The following is a 9,299-nucleotide window of genomic DNA, read 5'->3' as shown; positions in this document are numbered from 1 at the left end:
GGAGAGTGTGGAAAATGATGATTTTTCCATACCGTGCATAGGGAAGGAGATCACTTTCTGGCATATGTATCTATTTGCAACCGTAATCTATGACAGCCAAGTATTACATTGGTATTTTCACTAAGCACATGCAATATGCCACATTATTACCAAGGATATTCAAAAGTAAGCGCTGTCATCCTTTTGTCTGCCCTTCTTTTCCAAGCCAGTAATGATTTTTCACAAACATGAAAGGGTGTGGTGTAGATAAATATGTTAGTAGAACGGCAACTATATTTTTATCTTTACTGGAAAAAACTATGTGGATATAATGAATATGTGGGAGTGATGAATACCATTTATTACACAACTTGTCATGACTTTTTCCAAACCCTAATTATGGGGTAACTTATTTTCTGCAGTGTGTTTACTGGATTGGCTTGATTGTCTTGGTTCATGTACAAAATATAACACATTCATTTCCAAGATGAATAACTTTGTAACTTATTAAAAACTTCTTTTGTCTAGGGGATATAAAAATTCAGGAAATATTGCAAACCATTAGTCACTGTAACAAGCTCTAAATATGATTAGAAAATCCATTTTGCAAGTGTTATCTATTGATTTATACTAGAAATCTGTGATAACTAAACTATCAGGAGTCATCTGCTGATTACAGCAACTATGCTGGTTTTCTAATCATGTTGAAAATATGTACACACGGAACAAATATAGAAAAGCCTCAGCAGACCTCTAGTTTAAGAAAGAAAGAACATTTTGCTGGTGTTCAACCATGTTCAAATGGTTGTTCTGAGCTAACACAGGGTGCACAGGCAGTAACGTGGATTTTCATTTTATAATCTGATAGTTGTAACCTTGGTGGATCTGCTATGGACAAAAATGGCAGTAACACAAGATTGGGTCTATTATATTGTCCCACAGTGCTGGCTGCTCTGCTAATTTCATAATGTGTTTTCTTTAAATTGCATTTTTCCTTAACTCTAGGGAGGTGGGGTTTTTTTGTGCTTGTTTGTTGGTTTTTTTGAAGATCCAAAGTCCCATTTTGAAAAGTGCCAAAAGAGCTGCGAGTCTAGTGACACAGTTAGCCTGCCTCAGCAGCAAAACTGCCTTCAGAAGTTCCTGCTCCCTGTCACCCATAAAGCGGTTCCTTGCTCCCTCCATTTACGCTGATTGTGGAGCCACACTCTAAGTCAGGTTTTTTAAATGATCTAGGTTAAACATAGTTGGTCCCCGTCTCTTTTTTGGAGTGTTAACCTGGATTATTTCAATGATCTGTTTTATAATGCCACCATTCAGAGAGACGCTGCTGCAAACTGTGTCACAGATAGGAATGATAGAATGGGAGATGGGAAGGCAGAGGGCTTTTCTCAGATGGCTTCACTGCCAAAGCTTCGGCGACTGTTGAAAATAAGATGCCAGTTGCTTATTTTTAAAATAAAGCTGTAGGCATAGCTATGGAGTTGCAAGGTACAAACTATCTGCTCAAAACAGCACTGTCTCTTCACTCACTCAACCCCACCCCTAGAGAAATCTTCGTCAAATATGTTTGGGTTTGCAGCATGTCTTACAAAACATTTGATTTAGCGTACTAAGGGAGTGAGTCTCAGCTCTTAGCCCTTATGACTAAAAATGTTCCGCCGCTGAACCTGCTTCTTTTCCAGATCCTGGTTTGTTAGATCAAGCAATTCAGTAGTGCCTATGTGGTGCAGCTATCACACATGGCAAATGACCATCGCTAACCTTTTTCCAGTCTCTGAATCGGTTAGGTTGAAAGACATCTCAGTGGAGAAGGAATGCATAAGCTCTTAGACACCCTCTAAGCTTCATGTCCTACAGAAGGACAATTGAAAGTGTACTGCTGGTAACCATAGGGTTGCAAGTCTCCTGGTACATGTATTTTTTAAGACCTGTCCCTGGGATTAAAAAGTTTCTGTCTCTCATGACTTCTTAGAGGAGCTTGAAATTTGAACCCAGCTAGGCTTAAGAACTCTCAGAAAGCAGATAGCATGTACAAGTGCACACATATTTTTATATAATTGCATTTTAAGGCTAATTTGAAGGAGAGGAATGACTTATTTAAAATATCAATTGGGGTATTAGTATTATTGGTTTTTTTAAGATTTGGGCTTGGCAGCACTACAATGTGTCCCAAATAACCAAAATGTTCTAGATATGTATGCTTTATAACATGCATTACAGAATGTAATGCCTCTGTACATCACCCAGAAAACTTTACTTTTAATTGTGGATGTACATTCAGGCCTCAAGGTGGAAATAAATGAGATTTTGAAAGTCTGTAAAGTTATCTGCTAGCAGACTTGATAGTTTTGTCAGGTCTTGGTGAAGCTGTTGACACCAAGAGAACTGTAAACTTTTTTTCTCTTGATACATCAGATAAACTTTTAGAGCACCTGAGGAAAAAAAGAACATTAATTTGTATGAATAATAGATATATACCTTGGGAGCGTTATCGAATATTCATGAATTGTGTTTATATTCAAGCAGCTCCTCTAACTCTTTTAAAATTAAGATGCTGTGAATATGGTTTGGCAATAAAAACTTTAATACTAAAACCATCTGAAAGCACAGAAAAAAAATCTGTGACTTTGTGCCTTTGCTTTGTCAAGTACCTCAAAGTTTTTTTCTTTAGTCATTTATATTTATTTAAACGTTATTGTTTTGTGAATTTTCTTTTTATAAATGTTGCCGTAAGAGCTTGATTTCTCTTCCTGTGCTTAACTATAGATGGAATAAAAGAATGTCTTTTCATAACCGTAGCTTTTAAAGCAACCATGAACATCAGAGCTTCTCTTCTGAGGCTGTGTAATTTTAGGCAGTATTGAAATGTCACTTTTAGAGCTAGATTCTAAATATGGCAAAGTGAAACCTTTAGCTGTTTTTTAAGTTATTTAAAAAGAAATGGCCTGATTGCTTATTACAGAAACGCAGTATTCAAATGGCGTTGGTAACGTGGCTGCTAGGAACCAGAACAAAGACAGCCTTACCCTGAGTGAACTCAGCTTGGGCTAAATGAATTTCCCAAAGACTTACATTTGGAATTGTGGAGCTCGACATTAGCAAATTAAACCACAGACCAGTTGCGAGTCCTTCGCAGCATCCATCAAGAAGCATCCGGTGACTCCACCAGTAAACAGAGAAAGCCTCTATAGCAACAGAGTGCATTTCCATGCTGCAGGAGGAAGCGTTCAGCTTCTGCAGTTTTGGGAAGCTGAGGCAGGACAGAGATCTATCTCTGTGGATATAAAGTACATATAGCTGGAACTGCTCTTAAGGAAGCCATTTTGTAGCTTAGTCAAATAGCTTTTGATTCAGGGAACCACATATATCGTGTCCTGTGCTCATAAAATAGTTTCCAAGTACTTTTAATAAATAAATAAATACAGCGTACCTTTTTGCAAAGTAAACTGGAGCGGCTGAAAAGAAGTTTCAGTTAACCAAGTAACTGAACGACAGGATCAATTTCTAACCACAAATAAATATTTAAAATTAGTCTATCAAAAATATTATTCAATTAGCTGATAATAGCTTTAAAAGACATTAATTTTATACTGGATATTTACCATAGATTACGTCATATATGCAACTATTTAGGAGCTCAGGGAAAGTGACAGGCAGCAGTTAGCAGAGTAATACTCAGCTGTGTGAAAACTACCTTGGTTTTCCCTTTATTGACAAAATATTGATCCATAACACTATTAATGCTATGATTGTCAGTTCAATTTGGATAGATCACTTTACCTCTCATATTCTCAAACTGCAAAGATATTACCCCAAAGGAGTGACCTGATTTCAGTTTAAGAAGGTTAAAGGTTAAAGGTTAGCTCCAAAGCATCATCTGCCTAGCTGCTTAACTTTAAACTGATCAATTTAATGAAAATCTGTTTTGCAGATGGTGTTTTAATGTCTTTGGCAGGATTTAGGCAGCTTTAACATTAGACGTATGCTAGTAAAAATTATTTCTTTATTTGACCAGAACAACACCTTTTCTTTTATGTTTTAAGGTAAAAGGCATGTGGGATATGGTATTTTGGCAAAGGACCCAGAAGCAGAAAGTGTTGATGATCTTTCCATATGGGCTCAAAAACAGAATACCTTTATGTCTATTGCTAACGATGACTGAAGAAACAAACAAAGCTGTATTCATTTTTTACCATAATGTTTTACTTTGAACCCATAAAAAAGAATTTCAGTCAGAACTGTCCTTGAAAAAGGCTTGTCTTCTTTGCCTAGGGTGGAATGCAACAGCATTAACATTTTTAACCTGGCAGAGCACGCTGATTGTCTCTTTCAGACCTTGTATTTGTAGATCAGCAGTATTCTTTTTCCTACTCACAAGCTGAGTAGTAATTGTGTTACTTAGCTGTAGATACCATAAATAATAAGGCAAATTAGTCAATCCAAATGGTAAGTTTTATCTGATGGAGGTTATCTGAATAAACAAAGAATTAGGTCCTCAGGAGTGTAAAGCAGAGCTTTGTGTTTATGTCTTCTGAGAATCTGGCCCTCACAGTTTTTGCCAAGATAATTAAGTTTCAGCACAAGCACGTCTTTCTGTTTTCAGATGTATGCAATTCAATAGGAATTTCTTGGGCTGCTAATGCAATACTATTATATGTTAGCTTTGTAATTAGCTAGGACTCTATCCCTTTGCTGAAATGCGCTGTAATACTACACACACAAGCATAGCTTGCATGTAGCAGTCATGAAAGTGGTGCCCTTTGTTTCATATTGACCTTCCAACTTATTTAAAAAAGAGTTTACAATGAGCCTTTGTTTTGTCCACAAATGATCATAAACAGCTTTCTAAAGAGCCCAATAAAATGAAATAATCACAAATGTATAACATCACATATTGAAAGGGTGGAAGAACAAACGGGGCTTTTACTATATTTTATAGGATGGATTTATAGTCTGTCCTTGGGTCACTTAGGGCCAAGAATTTTCACGGTCAGCTGCTTGGTCCTGCTAGCTAGCATCCTCTGCAGGAAATGCAAATACCGTGCAGCACCTGCTCTTCAGCTGGGGTTATGCACCGCTTTTTTAAAGCGAGGTGTCCACTTCTCTGCTGGTTCAAAGTCAAAATCTTAATTAGACTAGCTTTTTTTCTGCATCTGTCATCAGCGAAGCAGAATAGTCTGTCTGGATTCCATAATGCTGTTTGCATATTTGGATTTTAAATCAGCCAGGGATATTGAATGCTTTGCTCATCTTTATCACGTGCAGGAGGCACAAGTGGGATTTAGTCCTTAGGTAACTTTTAGTGTAACAGTTCCCCAAGGAACACTGCTTGGGTTTTTCTCATTATCCTTGTTCTGGATGAAAGCATCGTTGTTAGGAATTAACAACTGAGGTGGGGGGTGTGAAGTATATGCATACGGGGACGAATGGACTAACAGCCCCAATCACTTTGTTTGCTTTACTCTGTTTGGCATGAAATGTTGATACTTGATCAGTCCGGAATCAACAGAAAGTCGCATTCTTTTCATTTCAGTTATCCTGCACTAACTTTTTAATTTAAAATCAAATATCCTAGATATGTGCCAGTCCAATTATTGAACTGTCATTGTCCCAGTATGATGGTAAAAGAGGTCAGGAGATTGTGCAGCATTGATTTGCATAAAAATCATTGTGGAAAGAAAATTGGAATATGTCTGCACATCTGAGGAGCCAAAACATGTTTTGCTTAATCTTATTCTTCTTGTTTGTTTAGGTGAAGAAAGCTGTTTTCAATGATAAACAAAAGTTATTCTAATTTGTTGCTAAACATAAACCTCACAATAGAGGATATTTCAATTTTTATAGTACTTTCAGGTTTATGTTCATTTAAGGTTTTAAATGTTTTATGAAATTTAATTTCGACTGCAAGTTTCAGTTACTGTAATTCAGATTATGCTGTTGTGCTTACATATATAAAGAGAAACGAATGTTCAAAGAACAACATTGTGTAGTCAGCTATACATAGCTATACATAACGTATATGCCTATTGTATGTACTTATACACTATAGAGAAGTACATTTATTTAAAAAAAAAAAAACAAAACAAGCCCCAAACAAGTTGTGGGCTAGCAGAGTAGTAATTTCAAACCTATTCTTTTTTATTTTAAATTTAAAATATAACAGTAGAGAAATAATTTTCACGTTATATTTCATGTATATTTAATTTGATGTTCAGATGTTGTCTGGCTCTCATCTAGTCCTACATAATGGTCCTTGTAAAAAATAGCATGCATTGTATTCAGCTTATGGTATACTGCTAAAGCAGAAAGGTACTCTCAAATCATGGTTTAGAGAATCCCGATGTTCTTCCATTGAAATGGTGTTTAGGATCCCAGCCTGCGTGCTGTCCTGCGTGAGGATGTATAAGGCTACTCTTTGTACCAGACTATTTGGACACAACTTGCAATGCGCAGCCTGCCCAGTGAGCTCAAGCCTGTAGCTCCTCTTGCAGAGCTGGAAGAGTGAGCAAGGAGGAGAGCAAAAGCAACATAAAGAGGATCAGCCTCATTTATTCAGTATGCTCAACACACAAAATGGCTGTATAACAGCTGTTTTTTGTGCCTGGAGTTCTTTCATTCTGACATTAAGAGAAATATGTAATTATTTCTGACTGAGATTCAAAGTAGAGATGCAGTGTATAGTGTATGTAAGGGTATTATGTCAATGTGAGTGCATGTGTATATGTGCATAAATAGATTGCAGCTATGGATTTAGCAGCCACTCCCTCCCAGCCTTGCAACACAGATTTTCTTGTTACCCTTAGGAGATTTTAGCTGATATTACGCAACTCCCTACAGGTGTCTTCTCTAAAATTGTAATTACAGTTTACCAGACTCTCCCAAGTGGGATTTTTCTCCACCATCTCTTCCACGTGTTTAAGAATGAGCACTAAAAATACCAAAAAGACTGAGACATGACAAGAAAGTTATATTTTGACATGCATATGTGTACTTCAGCTTTGCTATTGCTTTTGCTAAGTGATTTAGGAGAAACTTTCCCTTGGACTATGCATTTGTCAGTCCATCCAGACAAAATGCCAGAATTGGGAAATTATAGGAAGGTTGATGGGAATAAAACTTTAGAGACCTCATACGTACAGGACTGAGCTTTGATACACAGCTCTTGAGACTGTATTGGCTCTATCTTGCTAGATAGATACATTCATTTTCTGCATTTATTTTTTTTCTCCTTTGAGGTACCACTGGAGCAATGCTCCAGTCAGATTTTGTAAGGAAGCATAGTGAAGAGGCTGGTGTGAAATGTTGAGTAATACCAATTCTATTGGTTTTAGCAAGAATTGGGCACAATGCAGGAGACATATTTTATTGGCTAAACTCCCATGTGTACGTTTGTGGGCAAAATACAATATAGTACAACAAGAAATAGGTAGTAATTACATTAAATGTGAATAGGGTTTTTATGTTAATAAAACATAAATTACAAGTTGTAGCTTGTAATATTTGTTGATCCTGGTGCTCTATCTGTTAGGCTGGTGTGCTTAATACAGGCAGATAGTGCAGAATGATGATGGTACATCCTCGTGCTGCCATATAAAGAAAGTGAAGCTTTGCTAAGAGCCCCAAGACCTTCGCTTTGTGGACAGCCGTGAAGGAGGATGTCATGCAAATGACTCCTTTGGTCTGCAGCAGAAGGTGCCAGCCCTGCAGTTCTACAGCAGAGAGATACACAGAGTATTGTGCACCATAGCCTCAGGGGAAACTGTATGTGCTACTCTCCCTGTGGGAGGGAAGGCATTAAGATAATCTTTAGCTTTTAAAGGCAGGGGGCATTGAAGGAAACAAAAATTGAGCAAAGGTAGTCCTTGAATGATGGAGTGTGCAGATTCCCATGCCTGGGGCATCCTACTGCAGTGACAAAAACAGAAAAAAAATGGGTTTGTCATATATGAAGAGTATGAGCAATACTCCTTGCTTATATGCATGAGTAGGAAACTACATATTGCTAATGGGAGCCATGAATGGTAATACACTAATCTTATTCCAAGAGTGGATATTTGACCATAGGAGTTGCCTAACAAAAAAATGTAGTTTTTTTCTATTTAAAACTGTTATTGTAGAATGTTAATCAAACCATTCTGTTAACATGAGTCTAAATGTGTCTAAAATACGTGATTATATAATTACTGGTTTATTGCTGGATTGTGTGCAAGCAACCTAGCATATAGGGACAGTATGGAGTCTGCCCAAAGCAGAATGTTTATTTGTAATCTCTGTTCTCCCTTGTAAACTCTCCCACAGAGGAACATACGCCGCTTCCTTGCACTGCTCCTGGAGAGAACCATAGAGCCACCTCTACCCATAAAAGCAGCGCAGAATCTGCTGTTCAGGGATAGTTTCTGCCCAAACTTTTTATAGAAAAATAGGTTACCCTTATTCAGAGAAAGTTCAAGATCAATCCTGTTGCGATGACCCCGTTTAAAACAAAGGCTTATAGTGGAAACTCTTCTTACCAGAACTTTAGCAGGCAACTCCAATGGTCTATATCATCTTGTTCTAAAGTTGTTTGACACGTATGGAATTTTTCCATTGATATCCTAAACTTGTGATTGGGTCTGCAGCAGACCTTGGCTGGGGGAGTGGGGGAGGTCAATTGTCTCCAAACTGCTTTATTAAGAAAGAAAGTGTTTTCCATGGGAAATCCTGAAAAGTTGCAACTGGCTCAAATATCATACCAGGTATGACTGATGTTATCCTTATGCTAAATTCAAAACTCTGGGTCCTAATGGCAAAAAGAGAAGGAAGGGCACTTCTTTTTATTCATAGAATCATAGAATCCAAATATCTAGAGTTGGAAGGGACCCATAAGGATCATCGAGTCCAACTCCCTGCTCCTCACAGGACTACCTAAAACTAAACCATATGACTAAGTGCACTCCTTGAACTCTGACAGGTTTGCTGCTGTGACCGCTTCCCTGGGGAGCCTGTTCCAGTGACTGATCACCCTCTCAGGGAAGAACCTTTTCCTAATGTCTAATCTGAACTTCCCCTGACGTAGCTTCATACCATTCAAACAACAATGTTCCTATGTTCTATGTAACCTAGACAAAAACTTGCTCTCTGGGAAATAGATTGAGGCAAAAATACTGAAGTTTTCTAATTGAATAAACACTTTGTGAATGACCAGAAGCTTGATATTTTCACAGCTAGAACAATGAAACAAAGTCTAAGGAGGATCTTGGTATTCTTGCTCTTTGTGTCTGCTAGTGATGAGAGCATGGAAAAAGGCTTGCTTTACTACTGAAATGAGACAGAGTTTAGTA

At 37.6% G+C, this 9,299-nt stretch overlaps 1 protein-coding gene across 1 annotated transcript in view; it reads left to right on the top strand.

Annotated features, from left to right (window-relative positions):
* Window positions 1–9,299, top strand: part of ZFHX4 (zinc finger homeobox 4) — a 126,054-nt gene that overhangs the window by 4,538 nt on the left and 112,217 nt on the right. The window lies entirely within an intron of this gene.

The sequence above is a fragment of the Calonectris borealis genome, chromosome 2 (genome assembly GCF_964195595.1).
Source record: "Calonectris borealis chromosome 2, bCalBor7.hap1.2, whole genome shotgun sequence".
In the NCBI taxonomy this organism is placed as follows: domain Eukaryota; kingdom Metazoa; phylum Chordata; class Aves; order Procellariiformes; family Procellariidae; genus Calonectris; species Calonectris borealis.
The sequence above is the reverse complement of the archived record's forward strand: the minus strand, read 5'-3'. Positions and strand labels throughout refer to the sequence as shown.